General features: G+C 35.4%; 1 non-coding gene across 1 annotated transcript; it reads right to left on the bottom strand.

Moving 5' to 3' along the window:
• Positions 1–516: 516 nt before the first annotated feature.
• Positions 517–588, bottom strand: TRNAQ-CUG (transfer RNA glutamine (anticodon CUG)). Its single transcript has one exon. It is a non-coding gene; the product is annotated as a tRNA-Gln (tRNA).
• Positions 589–20,344: the final 19,756 nt, after the last annotated feature.

The raw sequence follows: 20,344 nt of genomic DNA, 5'->3' as shown, positions 1-20,344 counted from the left end.
TTTTCTATATGAATTATTGTAATGAGAGAAATACTTATGTCTCTTTTTCCAAGCGAGCAGATGTTCCGTAAGTTGTCAATAAATTATCAAAGAAAGGTTTGTGGATAGTGACTTATGTCACTTTTCCCAGGCACTGCAGCATTAGATCTTAAATTTTAAAATAATTATAAAGTTTTTAGTTTTATCTTTGACTATGCCTATTGCAATATTTTGTTTAATGGCTGCTCTCTCTCTCTTAAATATCTCTTTATAACGAAAATTTATATAATATAATCTATCTTTTAAATCAATACAGAGCTTTCCAATACGAAGTACTAACAATCTGTCATTTATTGATTATAATATCGTTGGTTTAGCTAATAACATAACCGTTTCACAAATATATAATAAGAAATGTCTGCAATAAAGATACAGTATAATTTCGCACACGAATTCTTATTCAACATACAAATTGCTAAATCTAGTACGCTTCGTAACAAATTTCAAAGTTGATGTTGAAAGAAAAAGAAGTCAATAAGGTCCCACCGAGATTTGAACTCGGATCGCTGGATTCAGAGTCCAGAGTGCTAACCATTACACCATGGGACCTGATAATGCAGCACCCCCTTCCTTATATAGAGCTATACATTTACTCAACACGCGAGCGAGAGAAGTTGCCTGACTCGTCTGGCGATCCATTATAGAAAGGACACCCCATGGGACTTTCACAAGTGTGTCGCTGAAAGTTTTTCCTGCTTCTCGAAGTTTAAGTAGACTCACTTCATATAGTATGTGTTTCTGTCGGAAAGTTAATGCTATCCGCTATATAGAATGAAAAAATTCTGGTAAATAATTGTAATTAATAACGGGTTATTTGAAGGACAGCATTTAGCGGGATGTACTTTTAACTCCCGAGAAATTTGTGTACTGAAAAAATTATCTCTGTTTATTAAATATGTTAAGAGTAGCTCAGAGTCACCGACGTAGCTCATTTGGCTGAGACACTTGCCTGCCGATTCTGGGTTCCGCTCGGGCGTTGGTTCGTTTCCCGCTAAAGCTGATTGGGTTTTTTCCGAGGTTTTCTCCAACTGTAAGAAAAATGTCAGGTAATCTATGGTGAATCCTCGGACTCATTTCGTCAAATACCCTCTCAAAATCAAATTTCAATATTCATTACTAGGCTTGTAATGTTGGGGACCGATAGGATCGTTACGGTGGTTTCAGGTTTACTATCCGTTCACCAGTCAGTACTCTAGCATACGTAAACAGTGTACCTGCTGAATAATAATGCCGAAGGTTAAACGTTCTCAGGCGCATATTTTTGCAGCGGAATTTGGTGAGGCTCTGAAGATGTGCATTGTAATTGTACAGATCCTGAAGGAAAGGAGGTAACTCAAATCCACAAATAATTCTATGATAATTCTTCTGAATATAGCGAAAGGTACGTAAATATATATATCTTTATAATGCTATGTAGCTTATATTCATTTTTAGAGCTGTCTAGATTTGTTTATGATCACTTTGTTATTCGCGTAAACGATCGCAGAACCAAGTCAATATTTTCGTACTAGCACGCGCCTCGGCGTATGCACCATGCTGCAGTCAACATTTGTAATCGATCCCCAACATTACAAGCCTATTCATTACCATTATTTCAATATCATTAAGCAAAAACTGGCAATGGGACATTGGTTCCGGAAAACTTGACGTAAATACATATTCTATTACAATAATTAATTGTCATTATTTTAGGGTATGAAATGTATAGTGTTTATGCTCTGAGAAAAATTATTCTCTATTTTGTTATCCCACGAAATTACTTGACTATTCACACTTTCCGATTGATTTACCTCGCATTAGTACAAGTTATATTGCAGTACGGTATTATAGGATGGGACTGTCCTTTCAGTACCTCCCTCATATCGATAGAACTGCTACAGAAAAGAATAATAAACATATGTCGTAATAAACCTCATGATTATACCTCAGAACTATTGTATTCTGAATTTAAAGTATTTGATATTCATAATCAAATTTATACTAATGCCTTACTGAATTTCATACATAAAAACCCAAATCTATTTAATTTGTATTCACATAAATATAAAACTAATAGAGCAGACTACATGCTTGACAGAATCTAAATGTACCTGAACTAGAGCTTATAATAACAGTAGCAACTTCAGATCAAGCCTTTATAACATAACAAGGTAACAGCCTAGATCATATATACCCAGATTGCTCGGCCTTATAGGCTTTGACGGTAACAAATTTGGCCAGGTTTACTATGCTGCCATCTAGTTGTTACATAAGGAGTCACGTCATAACTGCCATCTCGTGTTCGTTTACGGCGGACAGCTGGATCCTGGAGGTTGTTCTCTTCAAAGTGCTACCGATTTTAACAAAGGAATGAGCAATCTGTTATATATGTGATCTGGGGGAACACCTAAAATACCAAACATTCCTTTTGCTTGTGCTACTTATTAAAAAAATGAATTTAAAAATTATTGTTTAAAAAAAATATGAAGTTCCTATTATTGTGATATCTGTGTTTTTCTTTTTCTTTTTTTCTTTTTTATTCTGCTGATTAATAAAATCAGTTATTTATGTAAAATTTCGTGGGATGTTTCCTGAGCACGAGTATGTACTCTTTCTGGGGATACTAGAATGACTTTATATATAAAGCAAAATCTGTATCTTTTGTTCCAGCAATATATTATTATTATTATTATTATTATTATTATTATTATTATTATTATTAAAATGAATTTAAAAATTATTGTTTAAAGAAAAAAATATAAAGTTCCTATTATTGTGATATCTGTGTTTTTCTTTTTCTTTTTTCTTTTTTATTCTGCTGATTAATAAAATAAGTTATTTATGTAAAATTTCGTGGGATGTTTCCTGAGCACGAATATGTACTCTTTCTGGGGATACTAGAATGACTTTTTATATAAAGAAAATATGTACCTTTTGTTCCAGCAATATATTACTATTATTATTATTATTATTATTATTATTATTATTATTATTATTATTATTGCTGAGGCACAGAGATTAAGAATGTTTGAGAATAAGGTTCTTAGGAAAATATTTGGGGTTGAGAGGGATGAAGTTACAGGAGAATGGAGAAAGTTACACACAACGCAGAACTGCACGCTTTGTATTCTTCACCTGAAATGATTAGGAACATTAAATCCAGACGTTTGAGATGGGCAGGGCATGCAGCACGTTTGGGCGAATCCAGAAATGCATATAGAATGTTAGTTGGGAGACCAGAGGGTAAGAGACCTCTGGGGAGGCCGAGACGCAGGTGAGAGGATAATATTAAAATGGATTTGAGGGAGGTGGGATATGATGATAGAGATTGGATTAATCTTGCACAGGATAGGGACCGATGGCGGGCTTATGTGAGGGCGGCAATGAACCTGCGGGTTCCTTAAAAGCTATTTAAAAGTAAGTATTATTATTATTATTATTATTATTATTATTATTATTATTATTATTATATTCTTCATCTGACATAATTAGGAACATTAAATCCAGACGTTTGAGATGGGCAGGGCATGTAGCACGTAGGACGAATCCAGAAAAGCATATAACTTAAAGTGTTAGTTGGGAGGCCGCATGGAAAAATATCTTTGGGGAGGCCGAGACGTATGTTTTTATAATGTTTTTCCTTTAGAATTGTCCATACCTCTCAACGTATGGCATTTCCTCCTGAATCATCCTATACACATTTATACACATACATAACAAACTTACATTATACAAAAATTCATGATGAAATATGTATTGCTAATGAAAAATTTGCCAGTGTAAGATACGTTAATATTTCCTGAAATATGGCACACTGATCGTAGTTTCAACTGCTGAGAGCGACTTTGACGTTCTTCACCATCTCATGTCTTAATTCTCGTTTTATGTAGAATTGCGTGCACGGTTGAATCACTTGAGAAACAATTACGTCACGTTCCCGCTACACGTGCCTTGCTGCGTGTGCAGGCCTGAAACAAAGGGCTGTCTATATATTTTATGTGCTCTACTGCCTCAAATAAGGCTACAGACAAATAAGAGATCATCATGCATATGGAGTAAGCTTCGTTTATAGTCTATTTAAAATACTGGGACTTCTTTATGTAGCAAGAAAAACTGATCGTGGACATAGAAAGAAATGTAATTATTTCATAAGTAAATAAATATTAATAGCATCCTACGTGGTGCATTCAAGTTATAGCATCATCTGTATTTAATCCATTAATTTTATTACACAGAAGATTAATAACAATTTGTCTAACCAAAAATATGGATTACCCAACAAATTTAATTTATACAGATTTTAAAGTATTAACTACTGAATAAATTTATAAATATAGTTTACTAACTTACTACCACAGAAATCAAATAAAACATAAATCTAATCGACATGAACATCGTACTCGAAGACAAAAGTCTACTTTCCCATTAATTGAGCCTAAATGTCATACAAGTGCAGCCCTTAAACTTGGTGCTAGTTTCCGCCCAAGACTTTATAATAAAATTATAAACCATTTTCCAAATTTGAAATATTTTAAAATTGAAGCTTTTAAAAAAGAAATTTATAAAATTATTCATGATATATAATATTAACAAATGTGTGCATTTTTTTACCTTTTATTTCTGTCGACTATATTTATGTTTTTATTGAATATCACTGGCTTCTCTCTGAATGTCAAGTTATATTAAATGTGTATTTTTCTCTCTTTTTCTCTTTATTCCTTTTTTTTTTTTGCTCTTGTGTGTTATTTGTTGGTGTGAATTAAGTTACTTACAGTATTTAGTAAACTATCCTTGTAAATTTTAAGTTATATTATTGGCTAAGACCACACCGTACACGAGCCCGGCTCTTACGGTATTAGCTAGAAACATTTTTGTTTTATAATTTTAATTTGTACTCACTAGCTAGCTAGTTAAATAGTTAAATAAGTAATGTACCTTCGATTTTTTTCTCAGGACTGGGAGCAGATAGAAACAAGCGGTTTGTTTTAAAATACGCGTGCACTCGTTGTGAATGCGAGACAGAGATGGCAGCACTGTACGGCACACAGAACTCTAGCGGCTGCGCAGAGAGTGAGGACTGTTTTTGATACTTAAAATGGCGACGTTTTCATTATCAAAGTAGAGTGTGAACATTGGTTTCTCCATTTGCTTGGTGTAACACCGTTTGAAATTCATCACCAGTTGAGTGAGACATGTAGTGATGGTGTCATGGATGTTTGTGGATGTGACGGTTCAAAGAAGGCAGAACGTCGTGTGACAACAAACCAAGACAATCTCGGTCTCGTACCAGCCGGTCTGACGACATGATCGAGTGAGTGGAGAAAATTGTTTTGAAGATCGCCGAATGAGTGTGGAACACATCGCCTCCAAAGTTGGCATTTCTTTGGGATCTGTGCACACAATACTGCATGAAGACCTAAAAAAGGCTGCGCGCGTGGCAAGTTGCCAGGAAATGTTGATGCGTGATGACAGCATGAATGGGACTTTCTTTTCATCGATTGTGACAATGGACGAGACATGGATGCCGTTTTTCAATCCTGAAACGAAGCGCCAGTCATCTCAATGGAAGCACACAGACTCACCGCCACCAAAAAAAATTCGGGTGTGCGCCAGTGCTGAAAAAATGATGGTGGTGGGACAGCGATGGCGTATTCCTTACTGATTGCGTTCCAAAGGGTGCATCCTACCAAAAATTTGAAGAAAAAGCTCTTTCCAGCATTGCGTACAAAACAGCCGGAAAAGGCTGCACTTGTGCTCTTTCACCAAAACAACGCACCAGCGCAACGGGCGTACTCGACGCAGCAGTTTCTTCGTAACAACTTTAAAGTGATTTCTCATTCTCCCTACTCACCTGACCTGGCTCCTAGCGACTTTTGGATGTTCCTAACGATGAAAGACACTCTCCGTGGTCGCACATTCACTAGTCGTACAGCTATTGCATCAGCGATTTTCAAGTGGTCAAAATAGACTCCTAAAGAAGCGTTCGCAGCGGCCATGGAATCATGGAGTCGACGTTTTGAAAAATGTGTACGGCTGCATGGAGATTACGTCGAGAAGTGACACAAGTTTCGAATTTTTCGTGTGATTAGTTTGTGAGAAAAAAAATCGGAAGTGTTATAACTTGAATGCATCTTGTGCAATAGAGGCAAAAAAACCGGACCGACCCTTGTAGCTGATTTCAGAGCCTTGTTCACTACAGAGCATGATAGACCGGTAACTAAGACTTTCGTCGTTCGAATCCTGCCTGGAAAGAAAACTTTTTTTTGTTCCTTATTCATATTTATTCCCAATACTTTTCGATTGCAGCGATATTTTACTACTTAATTAACTTATTATTCCAAGAACATGAATTTTACTAGCAATCGAAAAGTATTGGGAATAAATTTGAATAAGGAACAAAAAAAAGTTTCCTTCCCAGGCAGGATTCGAACCACGAAAGTCTTAGTTACCAGTCTATAGTGCTCTAGAGAGAACAAGACTCTGAAATCAGCTACAAGGGTCGGTCCGGTTTTTTTGCCACTACTGTACAATTTATAATTATGTAGGTACTTGCAACTTTGTATACTATATTTATTTAGCTAGTTTTTACTCTAAGGTTATAATTTTGAAAATATATCTTGACTAATGGAGCATTCTTATTTCATTTCTTCTGGTTTAACAATACGAATAAGATGATCTTATTGTTGAACTAATACGTCCCTTCTTAACAGCAGAAGTTGCTAGATGCTATAAATAGGTTTAAGAGGCCATAATTGCTTTGAGTCATCTGATCATCCTCATTTTGTTATTTTGTTGTTCTCAGTAATGATATTTACTCAGTTTAGAACTAGTACTGTATATTGAGGTTTTACATTGTAATATTGCAACAACAATCCTCATAAGATGGAAAGAATGAAATAAGTGGAACCTTACGAATGAGTACTGAGATCACAACTAAGAGATAGCATAGATGTTGTTCTGGCAGATTTATAACGGTCACCAAATTTAACTAACCATGCCGTGATGTGCTAGCAGGTAACGCCGACGGATTTTGTGAAATTATCTCAAGAGTTTTCGAAACTGCTCCACGAAATCATTAAAATTAGCATTTTTTGTTTGTTTGAGAAATACGAATCAACAAAAAAATTTAGCAAGAATGCTAAATGATAACCTACAGTGAAATGCAAGAGACTGCGGATTGCCAGTTTTATTACAGTTTTTTTGTTGCTTTGAGGTAACTTAGATACAATATTTTATAATTATTAATTACACCTTTATGCCTATAAGACAATATAACTTAATTCATACTCATTAAAATAATCTTGGAAATTTCATTTAATACTCGAAGGCCTTCAAGAATATCAAGCAAACATGATTTTGTTTCAATTTGGGTTTTATGCTACTGGGCTTCCACGTAGTCACTGCAGATTTCTTTGGTATACATGAAAGTACAGCGTGCAAAATTGTAAAAAATGTTTCAAGAGCTATAGCAACATTAAAGCCACAATTCATTTATTTCCAACAAGAGCTAACTCCGCCAAGTTCAACATCGCTTCTCCCAACTGTCAGGGTAAAGACAATTATCAAAACTGTTTAGAACAGCTACCAAATTAATAACGAAACGGGTAATTCTAATATTATATCTTATCTTACTTTTATTATTCTATTAAGATGGAGTACTTATTTATAACATTAATAACATTACTCTCTATCAATTTAATTTTCAATTTTATTTTGGAGATAATTTTCCTATAATTATTGGTGTCATTGATTGCACCCATATCAGAATTTTGTCTTGTGAATGTAACCGGAAAAAAGAAAGCTTAAAAATTGAGATCTTCTACAAAAACTTGGGTTTGAAAATATATCTAAAATATAGAAAAAATAAAAAGTCAAAAACATTTGATAGTTTAAAATTTGAATTTTGTTTGTCCTTTACATAGAAAACATGCTCTCAAAATTTGGTTGCAAAAAATGATTAGGAAAACAAGTTGTCATTTTTAGAGGAATGTCCCCTTAGATATGATGGTTGACAGCAGAAGGAAAGTTAAAAAACTACTTTTCCAGACTGGCAGTTATAGCACAGTCTAATATATACAGTCACGAAGCTCAATAGGTAGAGAATATGGGCTATTCCATATGAAATCGATCAGTAAAAAACCTCGCATTTTTTTATACTCTAATTTTTCCCTACTTATACAAGGTGCTAAGGGGAGTGCATTTTCAAAAATATACTATCGAAAGTCAAACGGTTTTCGTATTATTGAGCGACAAATTTAGCGTATTTTATAAAAACAAGCCTTTTTCAGCGCTCAGAACTCTGGAACCATTCACTGCAGAACATTGAACGAGAGGTTATTTTGAAGCTGACATTTGGTAGATTATGTTAAGAAGTAATCCATATTTTTATTGTACACAGAGAGACAGATAATCTAATTTTACTTGATTTCAGGCTTTCTGGCCATTTGTAAAAATGTAAAAAATATTGAGAAAAAACCTTGCATTATTAAGAGGGATTCGGCATTGTTTGCTTAGTGGTACGGCAATAAGTTTCCAGGATATTAAATAGATTATTTTCACACGCCTAAACTTCAACGGCGCAGTACCGCACGTACTGGCCGAGAGCTGAAGATAAGCGAGCGTTGGGCGTCATTTTACTCCTGTGTTTATGAAAACCTGTGATAAAGCTAGCACAGCCATGACTGCTAGACGACACATTACGTGTTTATATCTACTAGCCTTGCTTCCCTCGGCTATCTCCCGCCTCACAGTCAGTTGGTTAGTTCACGCACTTACTATTTATTTTCTTTATTTGATATTTTCAATACTTTCTTATCAACGTATCACCAGTAAAAAATATGTGTTCATTTGTATTTTCAATGCGGAATCTAATCATATATTTTAAACATATTTTTTTCGTGGCCAAATGCGTCTTAATGAAGAGAAATCTAAATTTCTCCATTTCCATAAAAAGCAAGAAAAACTGTTTACATGTCAATACAAACTTTAACTTCTCAGCATCAAAATACACCATGATTTTCATCATTGGGTGAAAGAATTTCGGAGCCACAACAGTTTAAATTTGCTAATTTTATGAAAATACGATAAATTTAAATATTATTAATTTAAACACTATTAAGTTCTGATGCCTCAAACTTTGCACAAAGCATTATATCACAGTTGTCTACGGACAGAAAAAGTTTCATTGTATTTAAAAATTGCAAGGTCAATTTTCTCTATATTTCGGTCGATTTGAGATGGAAAAGCCCATATGCATCCATATATAGCTGCTACCCAGTAGGATCGCTACTATTGCCTCATTACAGACAATGCAAAATAGTACCGGCACAGTCTATTGTTCCTAGTACCCTCACAACTCAAGCTTCGTGACTGTATATACTAGACAATGGTTATAGCATGAACTAGTTTGAACATCGAGTTGACGCTCGTTACAATTATTGTGTTTAATTAATAGCGATATTTTAGTTGGCGATCGTGTCATGGGATCGGATTACTGTGTGAGAAAGTGACACTCGCGGCAGGAACAGGCACTTTGCATTATTTTCTGAGCCTGACAATTAGGTTAATTGGATTCTCTCACGAACACGAGAGAGCGTGAGAGAGTGTAAGGGAGAGAAAGAGAGAGAGAGAGAGAGTCGCTGTATGTCTGTGTCGATTTCCAGAGGGATAGGGGGATGGAGGTAGAGATATACTCTTACTCCGGTCTGTTTGCATTGTCTACACCCCACGTTATCTCGTGCCTAATTTCCTGTCATTCAGCCTGGAGGCATGATCACTCACACCGCAGTCTAGATAGCTAACATCGAGGTGTTATATGAACAGTGCCCGTTATCATAGCTCAACATACTAATAGTAACAGTAGTAGTAGGTTCTAGTAGCCTAATAATAATAATAATAATAATAATAATAATAATAATAATAATAATAATAATAATAATAAGAAGAAGAAGAAGAAGAAGACACTCGGGAGGAAATTAAACGCAGAATAAATATGGCAAATGCCTGTTATTATTCGGTTGAGAAGCTTTTGTATTCTAGTCTGCTGTCAAAAAATCTGAAAGTAAGAATTTATAAAAGTTATATTACTGGTTGTTCTGTATGGCTGTGAAACTTGGCCTCTCACTTTGAGAGAGGAACAGAGATTGAGAGTTTTTGAGAATAAGGTTCTTAGGAAAATATTTGCGGCTAAAAGGGATGAAGTTACAGGAAAATCGACAAAGTTACACAACGCAGAGCTGCACGCATTGTATTCTTCACCTGACATAATTAGGAACATTAAATCCAGACGTTTGACATGGGCAGGGCATGTAGCACGTATGGGCGAATCCAGAAATGCATATAGAGTGTTAGTTGGGATGCCAGAGGGGAAAAGACCTTTGGGAAGGCCGAGACGTAGATGGGAAGATAATATTAAAATGGATTTGAGAGAGGTGCGATATGATGATAGAGACTGGGTTAATCTTGCTCAGGATAGGGACCAATGGCGGGCTTATGTGAGGGCGGCAATGAACCTTCGGGTTCCTTAAAAGTAAGTAAGTAAGTAAGTAATAATAATAATAATAATAATAATAATAATAATAATAATACTTACAGTACTTAACAAATGGCCTTAAGGGAACTCGGAGATGTATTGCCGCCCTTACATAAGCCCACCATCGGTCCCTATCCTGAGCAAGATTAATCCAGTCCCTACCATCATATTCCACCTACAATGTTATCCTCCCATCTACCTCTCGGCCTCCCCAAATAACAATCTATATGAATTTCTGGATTCACTCATTCTTACTATATGCCAGCCCATCTCAAACGTCTGAATTTAATGTTCCTAATTATGTTAGGTGACGAATAAAATGCGTGCAGTTCTGCGTTGTGTAAGTTTTCCATTATAATGTAACTTCATCTTTCTTAGCCCCAAATAGTTTCCTATGCACCTTGTTCTCAAATATCCTTAGCCTCTGTTCTTCTCTCAAAGTGAGAGTCAAAGTTTCGCAACCATACAAAACAACCGATAATGTAAGAATTTTATAAATTTTAACTTTCAGTTTTTTTTTTGAAGCAGACTAGATGGCGAAAGCTGAAATAATAGCTGGCATTTCCTATATTTATTATGCGTTTAATTTTCCTTCGATTGTCATTTATATTTGTTACTGTTGCTCCAAAATACTTGAATAAAATATTTCCTCTTCTTCAAAGGAAAAAATTTCCAATTGTTATATTTCCATTTCGTACAATATTCTGACCACGTGACAATCACATAGCCTACTTTGTCTTTTCGGGATTTACTTCCAAACCTATCTCTTTACTTGTTTCAAGTAAAATTCCCGTGTTTTCCCTAATAGTTTGTTGATTTTCTCATAGCATAGTCTCGTTATCCACATAAACAAGCAGCTGATAATAATAAAATAAACGTAGAATTAATATGGGAAATGATTATTATTATTCGGTTGAGAAGATTTTATCATCCAGTCTGCTCTCAAAAAAAGCTGGAAGTTAGAATTTATAAAACAATTATATTACCGGATATTACAATGAATTCCAACAATGTCTCGTAATAATTGAGTTTAAAAGTTTAATCTATATTTTTTTCTATCACTCTTCTTAATATTCAGCAACTGTGAATTCGGAGGCATCCATCCAGTAGTGTCATTCAGCCGGTTCGCACCAGTTCGCCCGAACCTCTTGTTAAATTTGTTGCAATTCGTACAAAAGGTTGTTAAATATTTTAATTTAAAAATTAGGTTTTGCACACAAAAGGAAGAACATTAATTTAATACGAAAATCGCCAGCCTTTTAATACTTCAATAGATATAATGCAGAAGTACACGATAATAGATTTCAAAGCGGCATTGTTGTTTCCTGCTCAAATGTGGAGGTAGTCAGGGATATGTATATACAACCTTGAAACTCATCTGCGATCACTACATCCTTTCATCTTCAGGCCTGCCAAGTGTCAGCTTTTATGGCTGATATCAGCGTTTTTATGCTTGTCAGCGTGACAGGGCGGCGTACATACAGTATGTCAGAAATTCAAATAAGATGTATGTCAATCTTTTTTAGATTAACGCACTATCTTCCTTCCCAAAGTTTTTGACGCCAGCAGAGGACACTGCTTTGGTTTGTCAGCTAAAGACCTACTAGACAAGCTATTTGATGATGGAACTGTAGAGAATAATCATGTTGGAACATTTTTGAGGGAATTATAGCATTCTTTTGCACATCAGTAAAATATTTACAGTTGAATTTGCCTCTTAACAATGAAGCTGTTTCGAAATTTTATCACTGAGAAGGCACTGAGAATAATACTTTTAGCTTTAGTACAATCATTATTGCAATATGGTATAATAAATTGGGGTGGAGTAGCATCATCTGTAATTAATCCATTAATTTTATTACACAGAAAATTAATAAACATTTGTCTAACCAAAAATATGGATTACCCAACAAATTTAATTTATACAGATTTTATAGTATTAACTATTGAAGAAGTTTATAAGTATAGTTTACTAACTTACTACCACAGAAATAAAATAAAACATAAATCTAATCGCCATGAATATCATACTCGAAGACAAAACTCTACTTTCCCATTAATTGAGTCTAAATCGCATACAAGGCCAGCTCTTAAACATGGTGCTAGTTTCGGCCCAAAACTTTATAATAAAATTACAAACCATTTTCCAAATTTGAAATATTTTAAAGTTGAAGCTTTTAAAAAAGAAATTTATAAAATTATTCACAATATATAATATTAACAAATGTGTGTATTATTTTAACTTTTATTTCTGTCGACTATATTCATGTGTTTATTGAATATCACTGGCTTCTGTCTGATTGTCAATTTATATTAAATGTGTTTTTATCTCTTTTTCTTTTCTTTTTTTTTCTCTTGTGTGTTATTTATTGGTTTGAATTAAGTTACTTACTGTATTTAGTAAACTGTCTTGATGGTGGACATTTAAGATCATTAAGAAGAAATTGACTTTTTGAAGTTGGGTTAATAGCGAGAGTAGATGAGTTATTAGTTTAACAGGCTGTCGAGATTGCATGCTAATTGTAGTTATCTTAATAGAAAGTTATGGTGAAACCCGTATACATAAGTTGTGGTACACCATAACTAATATAAATGTTGATGACAAATAAATATCTATCTATCTATCCATCATAGTAAACTGTCTTTGTAAATTTTATGTTATATTATTGGCTAAGACCACACCGTACACGAGCCTGGCTTTTACTGCAGTGGCTAAAATCAGTTTTGTTTTATAATTTTAATTTGTACTCACTAGATAGCTAGCTAGTTAAATAAATTAAATAAATAGTGCTTTTGTCAATGTTAGAAACAAGGAAAGGTCATCATAGTAATATCATTCTTTATGACTAGAATGCATTGTGAACAGTTTAGTTTTGAATCATGAATAGAACGTCAACTACAGCACAAACAAGGCGCAAATTTCATATCCCGGAGACTCCCTTCCCAACATTTATTTCTTTACAGGAAATTCCATTCGAAGCCACCGAGATTTCAATCTTGGCCTTTGGTGTTGAAAAACAGATTTTGTACAGATAAAGCATACTCTTGGCACACTTAAATTTATACGTTTAGTCTTACTTTCCAGTGAAACGCATTTATACTAGTTCTAGTTTTCTGGTGTTTTTCCCTACAGAACAGCGGGAACAGGAGAAACTAAACACGAATAATGTATTGCTGAAACTTTCACTACGAATTAAAAGCCAATTGTTTACGCTGTTCTTTTGCAGGTGTGCAACAAGCTCGGCTCTGTGTCTTGCAGCGAAATAACGCCGGCAAACCCAGATGTTAATGGAACCCGCAAGAATACCGCAACGAAAGGGAAAGTTTTCCTTACTACTTCGAGTATTTAATGACAATTGTTTCCGAATTTCCTACACTTACATTAAAGTAGGTGATACTGGGTTTCTTCCGTATGACCGTGACTACTGTAGATTCCTTAGAAATTCATGATAGAAAAAAGTTTAATTTCTTTCTATTAAGATGACGATGTTAACAACAAAACCAATAGATATAATAAAGGCAAATTTGAAACAATATTTTTTGCCGTTTTTTAAGAGATAGTATTTCTAGCTACAAATTAGAGCTAGCTATAAATTAGAGGACTTGGATTCCATTCAGACGAAATGGAAGTATAGACACTGGAAATTTATCGTTTGAAGAGGTGGAAAAATTCAAATACCTGGGAGCAACAGTAACGAATATAAATGATACTCGGGAGGAAATTAAACACAGAATAAATATGGGAAATGCCTGTTATTATTCTGTTCAGAAGCTTTTATCATCCAGTCTGCTGTCAAAAAATCTGAAAGTTAGAATTTATAAAATAGTTATATTACCGGTTGTTCTGTATGGTTGTGAAACTTGGACTCTCACTTTGAGAGGGGAACATAGGTTAAGGGTCTTTGAGAATAAGGTGCTTAGGAAAATATTTGGGGCTAAGAGGGATGAAGTTACAGGAGAATGGAGAAAGTTACACAACACAGAACTGCACGCATTGTATTCTTCACCTGACATAATTAGGAACATTAAATCCAGACGTTTGAGATGGGCAGAGCATGTATGGGCGGATCCAGAAATGCATATAGAGTGTTAGTTGGGAGGCCGGAGGGAAAAAGACTTTTGGTGAGGCCGAGACGTAGATGGGAAGATAATATTGAAATGAATTTGATGGAGGTGGGATATGATGATAGAGACTGGATTGATCTTGCTCAGGATAGGGACCTATGGCGGGCTTATGTGAGGGCGGCAATGAACCTCCGGGTTCCTTAAAAGACAGTAAGTAAGTAAGGATTCCATTCAGGTTAGACCACAGTCTAGTATACAGTCACTAAGCGCAATACGTAGTAAATATGCATTCATAGTTAGTTGCTAACCACCAGGATCGCTAATATCGCTTCATTACCGACAATGCGAAATAGTATCGGCACCGTCTATTGTTCCTAGCACCCTCACAACTAAAGCTTCGTGACTGTATATAGTAGACTGTGGTTGTTCTGTATAAGAGATTTATTTCTCTTTGAATGCAATTCACTGTATGTCTTTTATTTCGTGTACTGCATTGCGTTAACATCAAAACCAGTATATATAATAGATGCATATTTGAAACAATATTTTTTGTCGTTTTTTAAGAGATAGTTTTTCTAGCTACAAATTACAGGACTTTGATTCCATTCAGTTTATATTCTATAAGAGATTTATTTCTCTTTGAATTGAATTCACTGCATGCCTTTTATTTAGTGTAATGCATTGCTTTAAGCGGTAACATTGCGACATAGTGACAACAGAACTAGAGTGTCCCACTGTGTCATATTATAGGCTATCAGAGACTCAAAGTCCTGTAGATTGAATGTGACGAAATGGAGTGAATAAAATAATTTATTTTATTTAGTTATTTTACGACGCTTTATCAACTGCTGTGGTTATCTAGCGTCTGAATCATATGAGGGTGATAATGCCAGCGAAATGAGTCCGGGACCCAGCGCCGATAGTTACCCAGAATTTGCTCTTAATTACCTTAGCTAGGTAACTTGTCACAATCAGAATTTGTACTCGGACCTGCTCGAATAAAATAATGTTAAGAAAGATAACGAAATAGAAAGTGAAAATGAATAAAATGAAAATTCGTTGTGAAGTGAAAGTTGTATTTTAAAGTAGAACCAGAAACAACAAAATAAATCAGAAATGAAATGAACTTTAAAATCTTGAGAGTTAAACCACACTAATATCCACGTGCATCAATGTCGGTTAGTGTAACTACCGGTTAAAATTGCCACCTAACCCCTGGTTAAGCATTTTTACGGTGCATCGACCTCGGTTAGGACTTAAATAGGAGGTTAACCATGGTAATCTCTAACCTGCCATATTCGAGCAGTTAAAGGAGTTAACCAGTAATTAGTAGGCCAAGTGAAAGAAAATGGCGGTCAGATCCACAGGTGATCATTTCGAATACGATTATTATTGTACAGTACTTGAATTACTTGAATAAAGAGATGGCGAGCGTGAAGTTTCTTTAGTGGAAAGAGAGAATTCTTACGAGGAATTAGGGAAGAGAAAATTTCAGGAGCGATTTCGTTTGTCAAAATGTAATGTCATTTCTGCTGCAACAAATGGGTCACTTAAAATAACATAGAAAAAGTCGTATTTCTCCTATGGATCGGCTGCTTAGCCTATATTAGGATTCTACGCAACAGATATTTTCTGTATTTTAAGAGTATATACTCGACTATAACTTTCTCTATGTCACTGAACGAAGAGACGTTTTGGACGGATCTTAGGATAATGCACAATTCTCTGATATAAATGGGGAAGAAGTTCAACTCGCAAACATAACAGCGCCCAAAGGGAAACAAATGCAACGAAAAAATATTGGACACGTTCGTTTCGATACAGAGCGGAGTAAGCGGAGTCGTTTTTAGAAGTTGACTATTATCTTTGCACAGGAATTGATGCTTTCCTTTAATAATTTTTTAGAAACAGTGTAGCATCACAGACTTTACGCTGGTTAAATGAGGTGTCAGCTAACAAAGTTTAAGAAATCTGTGATTATGAATGGTGCATAGAAATTACATTTAAACCACGGTTACTGTTTAACAGTCATTTCGTGACCTACGATTACTGCATTTTTAACCGAGGTTAAGCTGTTATTTTCCTGGCGAGGTTTTACCTAGCACGGTGAGGTATTTCGTCGTTGTTCCTCCAATAACTCCTATGTGCAAAATATAATTTTTTTCAGTATGAAGAGAAAACATTTATTCATCCTATGGCAGCCGTACATAGGAGACTGTGAATTCTTACATTTTCGAAATAAAGAAATATAATTGCATACAGGAGATTTTATTATTTCCTTTATCACTATTTAAGCTATTTAATAGAGCAAAAATCTGAAAATCGATAAATATGTCACATAGGAGTTATTGCAGGAACAACAACGATTTGTTCAATCTACTGGCCAAAACATTTGCAGGTCACGACAGGAAAAACTTGGCTGTGAGATCAAACTGCACATACGCGGATTTAGTTAATAATAACTAAACTTACCAAATCTAACCTTCCTATTTGCAATATTTTAACCGGAGTACCAAGGAAACTTCTTGATTTTATCTGGACTGGACACGTAAAAATAAATCCAACTAATAATAACCTAAACTAACCAAATCTAACCTTCCTATTTGCAATATTGTAACCGGAGTACCAAGGAAACTTCTTGATTTGATCTGGACTGGACACGTAAAAATAAATCCAACTAAGGACTAAGTCTGCGCATGTGCAGTTTGATCTCACAGACAAGTTTGTTCCTGTCATGAGCTCCTCTTGTCAAAAGTCGATTTCGTCAATTTTTCTGAGATAGAAATTAATCAATACATGGGGTAGTTGAATAGTTAGGGAACCTTACACCACCCATTTCCCCTTCCCTGTGTTATCAGCATAGCACTCCAGTCAGTCAGAATTCGATCGTCTCTGATAATGCAAGTACTGTACCTGTTCTCGACGTTTTGTGTGATCCTGTATCTTAAAGGTAAATTTATTTTAGTGGGTTATTTTACGGCCCTTTATCAACATCTTAGGTTACTTAGCGTCTGAATGAGATGAATGTGATAATGCGGGTGAAATGAGTCCGGGATCCTGCACCGATAGTTACGCAGCATTTGCTCATATTGGGTTGAGGGGAAAATCCCGGAAAAAATCTCAACCAGGTAACTTGCCCCGACCGGGAATCGAACCCGGGCCACCTGGTTTCGCGGCCAGACGCGCTAACCGTTACTCTACAGGTGTGGACTATTATAGGTGAGTTTTTTTATTTCGGAAAGCGGTACATTTTTAAGGCTATGGATTGTCCTGAAGAGGATAAAGCATATTAATCAAAACTGAATTAATTTTAAAAGGTTAAAGCTCCATTAAAGAAGTTTACTTATTAGCAATTTATGTGCCAGATTTAAGGTTAAGTTGAAGGTATTTCTTGTATATTAGAGTGAAGTGTATTACTTACTTACAACTTACTTACAAATGGCTTTTAAGGAACTTGCCCTCACATAACCCCGCCAACGGTCCCTATCCTGAGCAAGATTAATCCAGTCTCTATCATCATATCCCACCTCCCACAAATCCATTTTAATATTATCCTCCCATCTACGTCTCGGCCTCCCCTAAGGTCTTTTCCCCACCGGTCTATATGCATTTAAGAATTTTAGTTTTGTCCTTTAAATGTGCAGAAATTGTATCAGAAGAAATGCAACTTTTCGCATTGCAAAAGAATTTTACAATGTTGCATTTGTTCAGTTCAAATTTATGCACAATTAAAAGACGAAACTAAAATTCTTTAAGTCATTAATTATCATAATACACTACTCTCTTAAATTGACTGAGCATATTGCAAATTAAATCAATGCCTTTCCCAAAACACTCTATGATATGTTTCATATAAAACAATTTTTATCTCGAAGAGGAAGCAAAAAAGAGAAAAACTGTATTAAAATTGTTTTGTTTGAAATATCTCAACGAATAACCCCCATAAATTAATGACATTATTTACGGTTCACCCTGTACTTGCGTTAATTAATGAGTATATGGGTGGATAGTTGACTGAATGAACGAAAAATTAAGACAAGAATTAATGTTATGGGTTAATAAAAAATGCATAGGATTATTATTAAACATTTGCTTTAATGAATGTATGTTATATATGGATGAATATTGAAAGAATGAATTAAGGAAGGAACGAAATATAAGGATAACTAATATATAGTTGATTTAATTAGGAAATATATGCATGGAAGAATGTCTGAATTAGCGAAAGGATAAATGTGAAATGAATTAATTAAATGATGAAGGAACTGAAGGATAATTTAATACATATTTACATTAATTAATGCACATATTTTATAATGGACGGATAGATGAATAAATGAATTAATTATTGTAGCATAATTAATACATATATCGTACGTTAATTAATGAATATATTGATATGTTGCTGTTTAGTCAACTGTCCGAAGATAGGTTTAAACCTCATAAGTGACAATAATAAGGCATCACTCATGAGGCAACTAAACCAGAAGATAATTGGGTAGGGTGGCTAATTTCTTTCCCCCTCCATTGTATACATCGCTGACTAGATACATATTATATCAATCTAGTGGTGTGATGTGATTTTAATATCTGTGGTTTTGTTGCTGTGACAGGTTTGTCACTGGTTCCGACTGCGACTATAGTTCCAAAATCACAGCTCCGAGAAATCGCCATCTCCGACCGATAAGTGATTCATAGGTATGGCGACTGATGTAACTTACATGTTTGACAGCTCTACAATCCAGACAACTGCAAGTCGGAAGATTAACTTCTAAGACAATATATTGTAACTTTTTATAGAAAACAATAATGTAATTTTATTGTTTCAACAATAGTCACTTTATAATTTAGTTTAAATGCTCCCGTCAACAATGGGATTTTCACTCCACACAGAGACACGGTATTCGTTATTGCACTCCACAGACGACAGTGACAATTTACTTGGATTATTGAGAACAACAATGAACTGTTAACCTTAACTAATGTTCACAAAGCACTATTTACAAAACAGAACTGTCAGTTCTCAGTTCACAGTTCGTTTGCCTTGGCTAGCTCTTCTAGCTCAGTCACTCAAGTTCACAGTATCTCGAACCCCAGACCTTGAGGGACAGTCCACTGAACTTCCAACACAGGTCCCCCAACTGCGGTCCACTGAACTCGAACTCAGGGCTTCGGATGCTCACACAGCTGCGGACACACTCAAGTCGAACTCCGGTCTCGAAGCTGGCTTCACTGCTACACAAGACTGGCTGGCTTGCTGTCCAACGACTACAACAACTACTACTAACTGCTCAAGTTCACTCGCCTCTCTTCTTTCATAACCAAACCATAGCTTCGAGAAGGTGCGATGCTAGAAATTTCCACGGATGTCCAGAAGATGACGCCTATCCAGACTTCTCTGGATTTCTCCCCTCAGTCACCAGCTGATTACTTCCCCCTCTCTCCCGCGGTCGCTCTCTCTCGTCTCCTCTCTACGCCACAGCACATCCCCTAGGAAGCAGATGCGCGTGCAACTTCGCGTCACCCGATCCTTCCACGCGCGCTCTGCCCTCTGTGGGATGCGTGATCGACCCTCGGCTGTCACATTATCTTGGACCTAATTACGAGTAAATTTATCGTCTCACGATTAATTTGGAAGAATTGAACAATTTAACACTCATTACTGATTTATATAAAATTTCAAATAATGGAATATGTGAAAGAGAAGACTGAACACATCACTGGTCACCA

The sequence above is a fragment of the Periplaneta americana genome, chromosome 16, assembly GCF_040183065.1.
Source record: "Periplaneta americana isolate PAMFEO1 chromosome 16, P.americana_PAMFEO1_priV1, whole genome shotgun sequence".
NCBI lineage: Eukaryota > Metazoa > Arthropoda > Insecta > Blattodea > Blattidae > Periplaneta > Periplaneta americana.
The sequence above is the reverse complement of the archived record's forward strand: the minus strand, read 5'-3'. Positions and strand labels throughout refer to the sequence as shown.